The sequence below is a fragment of the Galeopterus variegatus genome, unplaced genomic scaffold (assembly GCF_000696425.1).
Source record: "Galeopterus variegatus unplaced genomic scaffold, G_variegatus-3.0.2 Scaffold1314, whole genome shotgun sequence".
NCBI classification, from domain to species: Eukaryota; Metazoa; Chordata; class Mammalia; order Dermoptera; family Cynocephalidae; genus Galeopterus; species Galeopterus variegatus.
Window position 1 is genome coordinate 157,168 of NW_007727425.1, and position 13,717 is coordinate 170,884.

At 36.5% G+C, this 13,717-nt stretch overlaps 1 protein-coding gene across 2 annotated transcripts in view; it reads right to left on the reverse strand.

Annotated features, from left to right (window-relative positions):
- The window catches only part of CDC42SE2 (CDC42 small effector 2), a 104,430-nt gene extending 90,713 nt beyond the window's left edge, over positions 1-13,717 (reverse strand). For both annotated transcript variants that reach the window (XM_008576244.1, XM_008576243.1), the window contains exon 1: positions 13,679-13,717. The gene's annotated coding sequence lies outside the window, so the exon portion shown is untranslated. The remainder of the gene's footprint in view (positions 1-13,678) is intronic.

Genomic DNA, 13,717 nt, shown 5'->3' on the forward strand with positions numbered 1-13,717 from the left:
AATGATTTTATAAGTACCGAATTCCCTGTATAAAATATCTTTCTGCTTGAAAATTCTACAGCGGTGTTTCTTTCTTGCTATGAACTCTGAAGGATACAGTATTATGAATTGCCTATGTCTATCTCTCACTCCCCATTTTAGAAGTCAACTACACAAGAATTAGCACTATTCTATAATACTATCGTGAATTGAATTTTTGAGGTCAATATGAAGAATTAAAAGTTCTCTTAAATGTAGTCTGAAATTGTTTTATTTATAACTTATGCTAATTATGAATAAACATAAAATAGTAACAATTCTAACACTGAATGACCTTGCTTTTCTTTTTCTTTTTTTTTCCTTTTTGTCTTTTTTTTTCACGACCGGTAACGGGATCGCAACCCTCAGTGTCGCGCCCGTACCGCGACCAGCAACGGGATCGCAACCATCGGTGTCGCGCGGCAGGAGCGCCACCGCACTCTACCGAGTGCGCCACCGGGCCGGCCCTGCTTTTCTAAGTTGAATAAACTTATATCAGTAACATACAAAGCTATAGCTGTGGTTTTTAAAATGTTTCTTTTACTCCGATTGCAAAAGCAAAAAGTACACTTATTATATCCCTCAAAACTATGCATATTGAACAACGGTTGCTCATGTACAATCTTGTATACTATTTTATACCCTGACAATCATTTTCCTTTGAAATTCTTCATAATAACTTACTAATGGAAGGTGCACACAGATGTACCTAATTTAACCATTCCTCTTTGCTAAAAATTAAGGTAATTTTCAATTTTTTTTTATTGTAAATAATGCTTCACTGAACATCTTCAGATATAAAGTTTTTTAAGGATAAACAAAACGTGGTCCACTGATAGAATGGAATATTATTCAGCCATAAAAAGGAACGAAGTACTGATACATACTATAACATGGATAAACTTTGAACACATTAATGCTAAGTGAAAGAAGCCAGTTACAAAAGGCCACATATTTCCTATACTGCTAGTAGAACTGTAAAAAATGGCACAGCCACTTTGGAAAACCATCTGGCAGTTTCTGAAAATGTTAAACATACAGTTACCATACAATTCAGCAATTCCACTGCTAGGTATATATGTTCCACATAAGTTAAAACATACATGCACATAAAAACTTGTACATGAATGTTCGTATTCACAGCAGCATTATTCATAATAGCTGAAATGTACAAACAACCCAAATGAACACTAACTGATGAATGGACAAATAAAATGTATATCCATGAAATGGAATAATATTCATCCATAAAAGAGAATGATGTAATGATACAGGCTACATGGATGAACCTTGAAATATGCTAAATGAAAAGAGTTAGTCACAAAAGGCCACATACCATGATTCCATTTACGTTAAATGTCCAAAGAGGCAAATCCATAAAAACAGAAAATATGTTAGTGGTTGCCAGGGGCTGGGAGAAGAAAGAATAAGTGACTACTAATTTCTTTTGGGGTTGATGAAAATAATCTAAAATTAGATAGTGGCACTGGAGGCACAACACTGACACATGTACTTTTTTTTTTTTTTTGCAGCTGGCTGGTAAGGGGATCTGAACTCTTGACCTTGTTGTTATAACACCATGCTCTAACCAACTGAGCTAACTGGCCAGCCCTAGACTTATATACTTTAAAAATGCGAATTTAATGTTATGTGAATTATCTCAATAAGGCTGTTATTAAAAAAAACAAAAAAAACTCTTCCTCCCTAAAAGGAAAAAAGTATTATTTAAGATATACTCTCAAAAGAGGAAATACTAGGCTTTAGCCTTCGACAAATGCCAAAGTACTTTTGAAAGAGGTTCCACAGATTTATACTTCATCCAGAAAGTATTTAGTCCCTGTGTCACTGTACTGAAGCCTGAACTAGCACCATTTCTTAAATCTGATAGGAGAAACTTATTGATTATTAAAGTTGAACACTTTTTAGTCATATTTTTCTTCTGTAGAGGGCCAGTTCTTAAAAACAGACTTCTTTATACATTACACTGTTATTCTACACACAAATGCTTTAATTTCTCAGGAAATATAAAAATAGCTATTTTCTTGACACTTTGGTCAGCAATAATTAACTAATCCCAGCTCAGTTCTATTTCAGTTTTTAATGTTAAAACTTTTCTTGAAATTAAATAATTTTTAAAAAACAGTAGCAAGAACCACTCTCCTCCCCAGACGGGTAGATTAAAAGGTCACTACAATATGAGTCTACTTGGGTTACATATATTTCCAGTTTCCTGATTGCAATTCACTTTCAAGTAAAATGTCCAAGTAGCTCACAAGGTATTTTAAAACAATATGGTGTAGCAGAAAGAAAACAAAACATTTATCAATATCTTCTACAAACCAAGTGCTTTATGTGTGTTACCTCATTTAATCCTAACAAACCTATTACCCTCTCTTAACTGAAAAGGAAAATGAAAATCAGAGTGTAAGAACTTGCCATGCAGCAAATATGCAGCAAAATTAAGGATCAAACTGAGGTGTGTCTAATTCCAAAGTCCATATACTTTCTGCCACTTCATGGTGCTTCCCAAGCTCACTGACTCTGAAAATCAGGCAAGACACTAAATACTAGTTCTGCTACTTACTGTGTGACTAATTTCTAAGCTTCTTTAGAGTTTACAAAAATGAGGTCATTACTCACAAAATAAATGTAAAAAGTGAAGGCTAAAATTTCACTGTGAAATGAAATTTCAAAAAAACCTCTATTTTTTAAAAAGCAAAACGTATGGAATAATTCTATACACTTATCTTGAAGTTGTCTCAAGATTCACTTTAACTTCCAACAAAGCAGGCACTTGCTTATCCATTCACACACGTAATGTGGATGAAAAACAATTTTTGAGGGACTAACTGCTGGTCTCCACATTAGACAACAAACGCATCATTTCTCAGTACAAAAGCCCACTTCAACTACTTTGCTTTTTATTCTTAACCACATGAAAAATGTTTTTAGCAAAATATGCACCATCCAGGAAGTAGCACCGTGGTGTAAGAGAAATGGGAACTGAAGAAAAGAACTGCAGAAGCTTGTGAGTAAGCAGTAATACAACACAGAAAAGAACAAGGTTAAGAACAGCAAAAACAGGGCAAGACTATCAGAGTCAATTCTACCCCACTTAATGAATATCACTTTGGTAAAGGAAAAATCATTTAAAGCATACAGCCCTAAAAGGATCCTTGCTTAGCTTTGAAATTGCTACTTTAAGACCCAAACAGGATTGGGACTGGGGATTTCTAAAGGATGCAATACACCAACCAATATATACCAGTGATACTTCCACAAGGATTTTCACATTCATGAAACAAAATCAAAGCAAATAATGTAAGAATTCTTACATGTTAAAATTTTCTTTTCCAAGAATTCCCTCACTCCTCATTCTGACCTATAAAAAGGGCAGCCAATATCTGATACAAATGAAATAATACAGATAGATGAAGGCCTTCAATAAAATACATTTTTCTCCTAAAATTATTTTAGTATTAAGGTACCAGTAAGACTTGGGTTAGACCAAAAAATATAAACTCACCTACAGGCCCATATTTTACTCTAGGGATATTATTAAAATAATTCTATTGTATATAGAATCATGTTCAGCTTTTGTTAGCTGGCATAGAACAATCAGGCTATTGTGCAATGGTAAGAGGGCTCTTAAAAAAAAAACTGCTGAAGTAATTCTTGTCTGGAGGTGACTTACCACATTCTACTCTCTATAAACACCACTGTTTTTAATCACAACTTTGTCAAACAAAATTTTCACTTTCCAATAAGCCTCTTTCAAACTGAAGTAATAAAAAGTAACGCTTTTAGGATCATAATATTTGCTAAAGTGCGATGTTATAAAATAGTATGTGTAATAAGAGCTTACTTTTGTGAAAAAAAAACATAAAATTAGTGGAAAAATAGAATTTAAAGGTAATAAGTTCTTTTCATGAACTTTCTTAAGTACCCTCATATATTCACTGATTTATCTAAAAGGACATTCATCAAACTATTACCAGTGGTTATCTTAGGGTGGTAAGATTAAAGCTTCTTTACCTTTTATGTATTTTCTGATGCTCTACATTAAACTCGGTATTGTTTTTAGTGTTTAGACATAAGAAAGAATAATTTGAGTTAAAGACTAAGAAACGTAGGAGTCATATTTTAATTCAAGAGCACCAGTTCAAATCCACTCTTTCAGAATTAACATAAAGCAAATGTTGCTCAAGAAATGGCAGTAAAATCTCCTGAGCCAGCAAAGCTCAATTTTTTAATGACAAATTTCCTCGGAAAAACAGTGCCTATAATTTCATGCCTCTTTATAGGGTGGGAAATGGTTTGGAATGTCCAGGTGACCACAGGAAAGACAAGAGGAAAAACTACTAAAACTTAAGAAACAAGACAATATCACTTCACTGATTTAGAGACAATGATTCATAGAAGAAATCACAGAATAGCAGAAAGTATATGATCAGAGAAAGTCAGTAAGCACCTACAGGGTGATAATGAGCAAAAGAAGAATAAGCCAGAAAAAAAACAAAAAGCTGAACTCAGGCATATTTATGTAAATCATTCTGAAAAGAAAAAAAAAAAGTAGATAATGATGTATAACAAACTCAATCAGATCTGCTTTCTTGACCAGAAAAGAAATACTTTTCAATAGGCTTATTTAGCACTCATTAGCAAAACCAAGAATACTGAGGCATCTAAAGATCTTTTGTGCCTGCTTTGGAATGAACTAGTTAAACAATTAGATGTACAGTTAAGCAATTCATATACAAACATATACACAGCTAATGTTTGTACATTAAATGAATCTAGAGTAATCATCAGATGTGATGGAAACATAACTTTGAAAAGGAAACAAGGTAAAGCACTGAGTTAATTTCACTGACCTCCATGAAGAAATTATCTTTCAACCAAAATAAGTAACCCTACTAAGTTAAACCAGTATTCAAGCATTTTTTTTAATCTATAAAAACAATTTCGTATGTTCCCACCCAATGATCTGCTGATAAATACTTAACAACCACTTCTCTGGAAAACAGACCCTGATATGTAGCTTTTGCTGATTCCCATGCTGTAAATATCCTACCATGGCCAGTTTCAAGCTGCCAACATGATGGCACTGAACACGGAGTTGAAGAGATGGGCATAATCAGCTCAACAGCTCTAGCACATCCCCGATTCCACCTAAAACTCTGATCTAAGGATCATCAGTTCCCAAGTTTTCTCATCCTTTCCTAAAATAGGCTTTTGTCTGAATAGTCCAGTTTTTGTACTTCTCTTTAGGTTAGAAGAAATACATTTTTGACACTTTAAAATATTAGTAGGCTAAAATCATAAGGGATTGGTACCTTGTTTCATTCAATCAGCACTTTTTTATTGATCACCTACTTGGTGTCAGGTATTGTTTTGGGCATTGTGGACAACAAAGAATGAGACAAAGGAGGTCCTGTTCCCATAAATAAAAAATAAATAAAAATTCCAAGGACTGACAAATGACAAATGCCATGGAGTAAAACAAAACCATGATGGTGGTCAGGGGATGTGTGTGTTTTAAACTGAGTGGTAAGGAAGTAAGCAGGTGATATTTAAGCTGAGATCTGAAAGATAAGGGGCCAAGCTTGCAAAGATCTGGGAAAGGCCATTTCAGACAGAGGAAACAACTAGTATAAAAGCCCTAAGGCAAGAATAAGCATGGCATGTCTTAGAAATTGAACAGACTAAGGTGGCTAGAGCACGGTAAGCAAAGTGAGATTGTCTGAAAGGTTGTCAGGACCAAATTATACACAATGTATGAATGGGTTTGTATTTTCTGAGTGAGTACAGTTTGTACTCTTATTTTATTCTAAGTGGATTGGGAAGCAATTTCACATAGCAGTTTCATAAATGCGGTGAACAGAAAGTATGAATGCATACTTTCATGCATTATTTTAATGACCCCTCATGAGACTTAGGTCATACCTATATTTATTGTATTCACTTTTCTCAATATGACCATTTTGATTACTTCACAATCTATACTGAACATTATGAAGTTGAAGCATTATAGTACAGTAGACCTCAAACTATAAAAATAGCTAAAATAAACTTAGTGGTAAGACTACACACCAGTTCAAAAATAAGGATCTTATTAACCCAAGATAGTTATTTCATACGTGAAATGCTAACATATGAATTCAGGTAGGTCAATGTCAAATTCTAATGAAGATGACCTAATTCGTCTATAAAACAGATTATTTCAAAACTGCAGACAAACACTTCTAGTGTTTTCAAAATGATTTTATCTGACTTTTTAAATTATAATGACTATATGTTTATTATAATGTGGAAGAAAAATATAATACCAAATCTGATTTTTATGGACCAAATCTGATTTTTATGGTTATTACTGCTTAGGAGCTAAAGTAAAATATCAAACATACATGAGTTTAAGTTATATCTGCATATTACAAAATCTGTACAGAAATAAACACACACACATACACCCACATCCCTATGGCCATGAAAATCAAGTCCACATTATGGCCACATAAAAGTTCCCCAGGACAAATCAATAAAAACATAAATTATTACGTTATTATACAAAAGTAGGGAAATATTTAGGCTGGTTTATGGAGAATAATTTACATTTGCACATAAAAAATTACAACATGGAGTTGATATTTAGTAAGATGAAGAACAATGGAATGAGAACAGTTATTGAGTGGCAGGGGAGAAGACGGAGGATGAGGAGTTCAGTGGTGACATATTAAACAAGGGATGCCTATTAGACATTTAACTGAAAAAGTTGAGTAGGCAGATGGATATTCAAGTCTGGGGTTTAGAAAAGAGATCCAGACTAAAGATAAAACTTTTACTTTGAAATATATGATAATTCTAGCTAGACAGGATGAAATCACAAGGGACTAAATATAAATATAGAAGAGGTCTAAACATAGAGAGCTCTGGAATACTGCCTCATTTTTTAGAAGTTAGGGAACCAAAAGGAACCAGCAAAAGAAACTAAAAATAAGCAGTAACATCCCAGAAGCAAAGGAAAGAAAGGTTTCAAAGAAGAGAACATTAGCAACCATGTCAAATGTTGCTATAGCTGCTATATCCAGTGAGATCAGGATAGAGAACTGACTAGGAAGTGTACCACCAAGGAGGTCACTAGTAACCTCAGTAAGAGTAGCTATGGTAGAATGGAAGAGGAAAAAACCTGACTGTAGAGGATCCAAAAGAGACAAGGAGTACTGGTAACCACAAATATCAACATTTTTGGAGAGCAGTAACTAAAGAAACATTTGATATTGAGAAAAGTTTTTTTAAAAAATGAAAGAGACTTTCTCACTCCCCAGCCATCTTGGCAGCTGCTCTTTGTTGGCAGCCATTCTTGGTTAGGGGACATCCCCCACCTAAGGCAGGAAGATGGTGGCCACAAAGAAGAGAAAAAGTTGCTGGAGTTGATCAATTGTAGGTTCCAGCTAGTCATGAAAAGCGGAAAGTATGTGCTGGGGTATAAGCAGACTCTAAAGATGATCCAAGAAGGCAAAGTGAAATTGGTCATCCTTACCAACAACTGCCCAGCTTTGAGGAAATCTGAAATAGAGTACTATGCCATGTTAGCTAAACTGGTGTCCATCACTACAGTGGCAATAATATTGAATTGGGTGCAGCATGTGCAAAATACTACAGAGTATGTACACTGGCTATCATTGATCCAGGTGATTTTGGTATCATTAGAAGCATGCCAGAACAAACTGGTGAAAAGTAAACCATGCAAAATTTTTCTTTAATAAAACTTGCCAGAGCTTATTTAAAAAAAAGAAAAGAAAAAAGAAAGCTATTTCAGCATATATGTATGCTGATAGAATTAATCCAGTAGAAATTGGAAAATGATGCAGCTCATTGGCATGTAGGAGATTGGGATGAATACTAAAGCAATGCAATGTCCTTGACAGGAGAAAGAGGATAGAACCAAGGGCAAGAGTGGAGGCGATGGTGACTGAACAGTAGGAAATGCAGAAAGTAAAGGTAAAGATGCAAGGGGACATGTAAAACTTTTCTTCTGATTGCTTCCATTTTTAATATACAGGAAACAAGATCATCAGCTGAAGACTAAGAGGAGAAAAGAGATGCTAGAGGACTGAGGGGAGATGTATAAAACAGTCATTTAGGGGAATGGGAAAGTGATTTAACCAGGGAAATGTATTAGGATCACAGGACTGGGGGCAGCACAAGGGTCCTCCTGAGGTCAGTGGCGACAAATTTAAAGTGAGATCCAGGTCAGCATGGGTGTGTTTTCTTCAAAGCATGCTCAAATGCCCAGGTGCAGGCTGAACTAGATGGAGAACTGGATATAAAGGCTATGGGGATGGGGGTTGGCCAAGTAAGTACAATGAAGGGAAGAGCACTGCAAGGGAGCTGACGGTGTATGAAACGGAGAAATTACAACAGTGGATCATGAATTCAGAACAGGTCAATATTCAGGTGAAGACATGGAGGAAGGGAGGCTTGGGGCAGTAAAAAACGGTGGTAGTAGCAATGGATTGTGGGTCCCAGACAGATGAAAGTACTGTTGAAGTGGGGGTACTTGACAGGAGTTGCAAAGACAGGATATTGAGGCTCCAGTGGAAAGCTTGAAACTGTGTCATATAAAATAACCTTAATAAAGGATGAGCTGTTTTAATTAAAATGTTATAGAGCTACCTTAAAGACTATAGCAAAACCTCCCCCTGGGCAAAGTGAGCCTGCAGATGAGGGAAACTGGAAGGCTAAACCGGAGCTGGAGAAGAACTGTATCATAAGAATCACAGATGGAGGTCCCCATACATAGAAATCCCAAGAAAACCATTTCCAGCACTCCCAGAGAAAGAGTCAGCTTTGAACAATCTGCAAAACTCTAAAGGCAAAAATGCCAGATCACAAACAGATGAGCCACATGAAAACTATACCTTTTCCACTAGTCCCTTTTCCCCACTAAGCTGGACCCTAAACAGGTGAGGACACCATATTGAAGAGGAGCTGGCAAAGTAAAAAGAGAAGCAACTAGGACTCTTCCTCCAAAGTAGGCTTGTAGGTCTGAAGTAGTTCTGAGCTGGAGAAATGAAAGAGCTTGAACAATGACTATTATACTGAACTATATACCATCTAATGACTAAAATCAGCCTATTACTGACAAGTGACTAGAAGACTTATTACCTAAAAGTTATTGGAAAAGCTATCTGATCTTCCTAAGAGCTCATCAAGAGGCAGAAAAAGACTTAATCTTTAGAGAAGTTTTGACGACACAGTGAGAGAAAGTTGTTTTCTGCTTAAACCTTATCAAGTCCCACCCATTGAGTATACCAGTTCCAGAAAACCATGAATTCTCCCTATATATAAGGTGTAAAATATAAACAATGCTAGATGTAGTAAAATTCATCTTTGCTTTATTGAGCAAAAAGTGAAAGTAGATTAAGTCAGATGAAACAAAAATTATTTTTAGTACAAGACGTTTAAAAATTCTGATCATTAGGATTTCATAAGAAATCTTAGCATGAATTTCTAAGTGGGTAAGCAACAAAATGGAAATTATCAGGGCTCATCATTTAGTCATTCTCAAAGGCACCTAGATTTAATGTGGACTTATCTAATGCTTTCCTGGAAAAAGAGGGAGTTTGTTTTACTATAACCCATTTTCATCAGACTACATTTACAGGTATTTTATAGCGTCGGGATAAAGACAACTAATTACCAAGTCTTTCTGGCATTTCAGTTCAAAAACTCCCTTTGAATGGGGCCTCAGAGCAGTTTCAACTATTTCTGCTCTGTTCTTTATTTGTTAGTATTATAGAAAGATTCAAGTATACTTACGCTTTGAACTGAGGAAGGAGAATGCATAAAGTTAATAATTAATACGCTAAATGCCAAGTTTTTTTGTAGTCTGAAAAAAGAATTTTTTAAATGCCCTCACTACCTACTAACTAGCAAGTAAGTACATATTAAGGATAAGTAGGTTTCATTCAGTTCTTCTCAAGAATGCACAGGGAACATATAATGTCTCCCTCTGAGATGGACTAAAACATTACTAACATTTAACATTCAATAAAAAATATTTTTCTGATCAAAACTGAGATTAAGAACACCACAACAGATCAAAACCAATATGCACCTTCAATTACAAGAAAAATCTTACAAAACCTTAATAAAATATCCCAGACACATCTTAAAGCTGGTAAGAAACCTAAACATCTTCACAATTTAAAAAGACATCTGAGACTTTAAAAATAGAATAGCGACTTATCCTAGAGAATAAATGTGAGAAATTAGTTATAAAGCACTTTAGAAATGTTTTATACAAATGCTAATTGATAAACTCTCACAATCTAGACAGGCTAATGTGGGCGCAGCTGCAATATGCCATATCAGCATCATTCTTAATCACTTTATAAATTACATCTGAGAATAGAAACACTTGCTAAATCATTCTAAAGGGTCTCACAAAAACAGAAAATGAACTACCCCTCTCTCCAACAGACACACATAACCACACGAAGAAAGCACCAACATTTCAAACATTCCAACATTTATAAAATAGGATAATTGTGGAACTTATTTAACCTTGAAACTTTATGAACATTACTCCAAGGCAAGAATAATACTCTGAAAACACTTATAGTAATTTAAAGGTACAAAAAATAGTCACGATGAGTTCTCATTTCTTGCAAAAACTATTTCAACATGTCTCAAAGCTGTTGATTGTCAAGAATTCTGATGAAGTGTTTATCCAAAAAAAGAAAAAAATATGCCAAGCTCTTATTTAACATATCACATGGCTTGCTCACATTGTTCTTTATCATCACTATTATCATTTACTATTAAGTCTCTCATCAAACCAAACTGTCAGTAGCACACTGTCAAGTAAGTCTTCCTACAAGAAATATACATGTTAAGAAAAACTATTAGAACTCTCTACCACTAAAAATTGAATGATTACTTTCTTTATTATTCCTAGGAACAACATCCATAAAATGCTAACACACAGTAAGTCTAAAATCTGTAAGTTCTATTTGAATGTACACATTACCTTCAACAACTTAATTATAAGCATCGATAAGTCAAAAAGGTCCATTTAAATTCAAAAGCTAACTGTAAAAAAATTAGCAATCTACATTATTTTGTAATAATCAAGCCTGTTTTTTTTTTTTCCTTTTTGTCTTTTTTACTGGCCGGTAACGGGATCGCAACCCTCGGTGTCGCGCCCGTACTGAGGACCGGCAACGGGATCGCAACCCTCAGTGTTGCGCCCGCGCGGCGCTCAGCCAGTGAGCGGGAACCAGTCACCACATGGGATCCGAACCCTCGGCGGGAGCGCCGCCACGCTCTCAAGCAGCACACTGTAGCAGTGCGCCACCGGGCCGGCCCAAGCCTGATTTTGAAGCACATTAATTTGGACTTCTGAAGAGTCCAAATATAAGAAATAAAAACTTTTAAAAAACATATCGGGAGAGTGTGGTGCTGATAGCCCCAGGGCCATGGATTCAGATCCCATATGGGGATGGCTGGTTGGCTCAATGGGTGAGCATGGTGCTGACAACACCAGGTCAAGGGTTAAGATCCCCTTACCGGTCATCCTTTAAAAAAAAAAAAGAGACAAAAATAAGCAATGCAATCTTATATTCGGGATAAATCCCATACTATAAATTTCATCCTTTTTTTAAATAAGCTTTTTATCACAGGTGTCATACTGGAGGGAATATCCAAATATGGAACCACAATTATTACTAATAATCCTTACCTTTTCAGCACTCTCCAGTCAATACTGTATTTGTTTATAAATGTGAACAATAGGTTAAAATAAAATTACTGAAAAGGAGCTTTATTTAAAAACATTTCTTATAGAACAGGAATCCACTGTTTACCTTTGGGGATTTTAAAAAATAGAAAATGTTGTCATTGCAAAAATTATTTAGAGAAAACAGAACCAGAAGTACATAACTCTTCAATAAATACACTGTACCAAAATCATCTAAATGGGAGAGAAAGAGAATGAAAATACTAATTTGTTAAACCTCTTTCTTCCTTAATTTTAAAATGTGAATAGATTTTATTAAACTGACAATATGAAAGTGTAACCCAATAATCTTACCCTCATAAAGTTACTTATTAACCTTTAAATAGATTGTTTATGAACTTACATTTCCTGCAGTTCACCTGCCATCTTTCCCAACGTAAGTAGGCACTAGGGGTTTTAGTTTAGTGCCATTTGCGATATCGATAATAAAGAAAGAACGTTACACTCAAGTTTTAAAAAAGGACAATTGTGGAGTTTGTTCACTTCCAGAAACTCAGCATGCAATACAGGTCTCAGCACATAATAAATAGGTGCTTAATAAATATCTGTTGAGTAAATTATAAAGTTTAATTGTATTAGTGCAACATTAGTTTTCCCCCTAGATTTAGAGTTCTCTCTTGCTTAAAAAGAAGCTCAAGATCATGCCACAGTCCCTCAAAAGTACAGAAACTTCTTTATTCATGATGAAATTGAAAGCTGGGTATCAAAATGCAATCTAAGCACCTCTTTATCTTCTGCATTACTTTGAAAGAAAATTAGAAATAAAGTCTGGTTTTAAGGAACAGAAAATGTATACCAACTTTTCTCAAAATGAAAAATTCCACATTTCAAACCTATTTTCTATGCTCGTAGTATTGATAACTGATTATTCACCAACAGTTGTACATGTTGAGCAAAACCCAAAACCAAACATATAAACAATATTTCATATTGTTTGCCAACGTTTTCTCCTTAATCTGAGTCAAGAGGGAATGTGCCTAAATTGTACTAGATGGGAGATCAGCCTTGTCTATTTCAAGATTCATTCATTAAACAAATATTTTATTGAGTATCTACTATACGCCAGGCTCTTTAACAAAACGTTTAAAATTTGTAAACTGCACATCACCACCAAAGTCCTCTACAAAAGCTTGTCATGTAAAATAATTTCAAGCTAAAGAGGAATTCCAATGCTGTTTCTTGTACATATTATGACAGCCGATCGGTGCTCCTTTTCAGCTATTAACACGCCATCAGCGAGCCGCTACCTACCACACCCGTTAGCAAACATCGTAACTAAACCAGCAAGCGCTGGGTAAAACAACCTGTAAGAGTAGCACAAGCTCCTCCAAGTAGGTGGCCAGGGCTTTCATCCCCGGGGCCCAGGGAGAACCATGGCAGGACCCGTGGGCAAAACGCGTCGGGCGCCTCAGGCGAGAGTCGGGGCTCGCCAGCCGGGGATGCCCGCCCCCCCCAAACCCATACCTAGAGGACTCTGGCTCTCTCCGCCCGCCCCCCGCGCCACCCTCCCGACTTCCAGACCTGCAAAGTTGGGGGGAGGGGGTCTGCATTTCCATTTTACATCAGGCGGGCGGCTGGCCTCGGCCGCCCGCCTCCCGTGAATTTTGAACTGACCGTGTAACCGTTCCTCAGAGGGAATGGAAGAAAAACCAAAGGCAGGGTCCTCGGGCATGAGGACCTCACCCAGACCTGAAAATGGAGCCGCAGGCTCAGCCCACAGCCCGCAGCGGGCAGGGCCGGGCCGCGCTCTCCCGGAGCCCTCCGGTGTGGGGGTTCAGGGCTTCGGGCCCCCGCCCAAAGGGTCGAGTGGACGAGGCGTGGGGACCGGCGCGTAACCGGGGCCGGCGCTGCACTCACCGTCGCCTTTGTCTCGGGCGCCCGCTCCAGCCGCAGCCG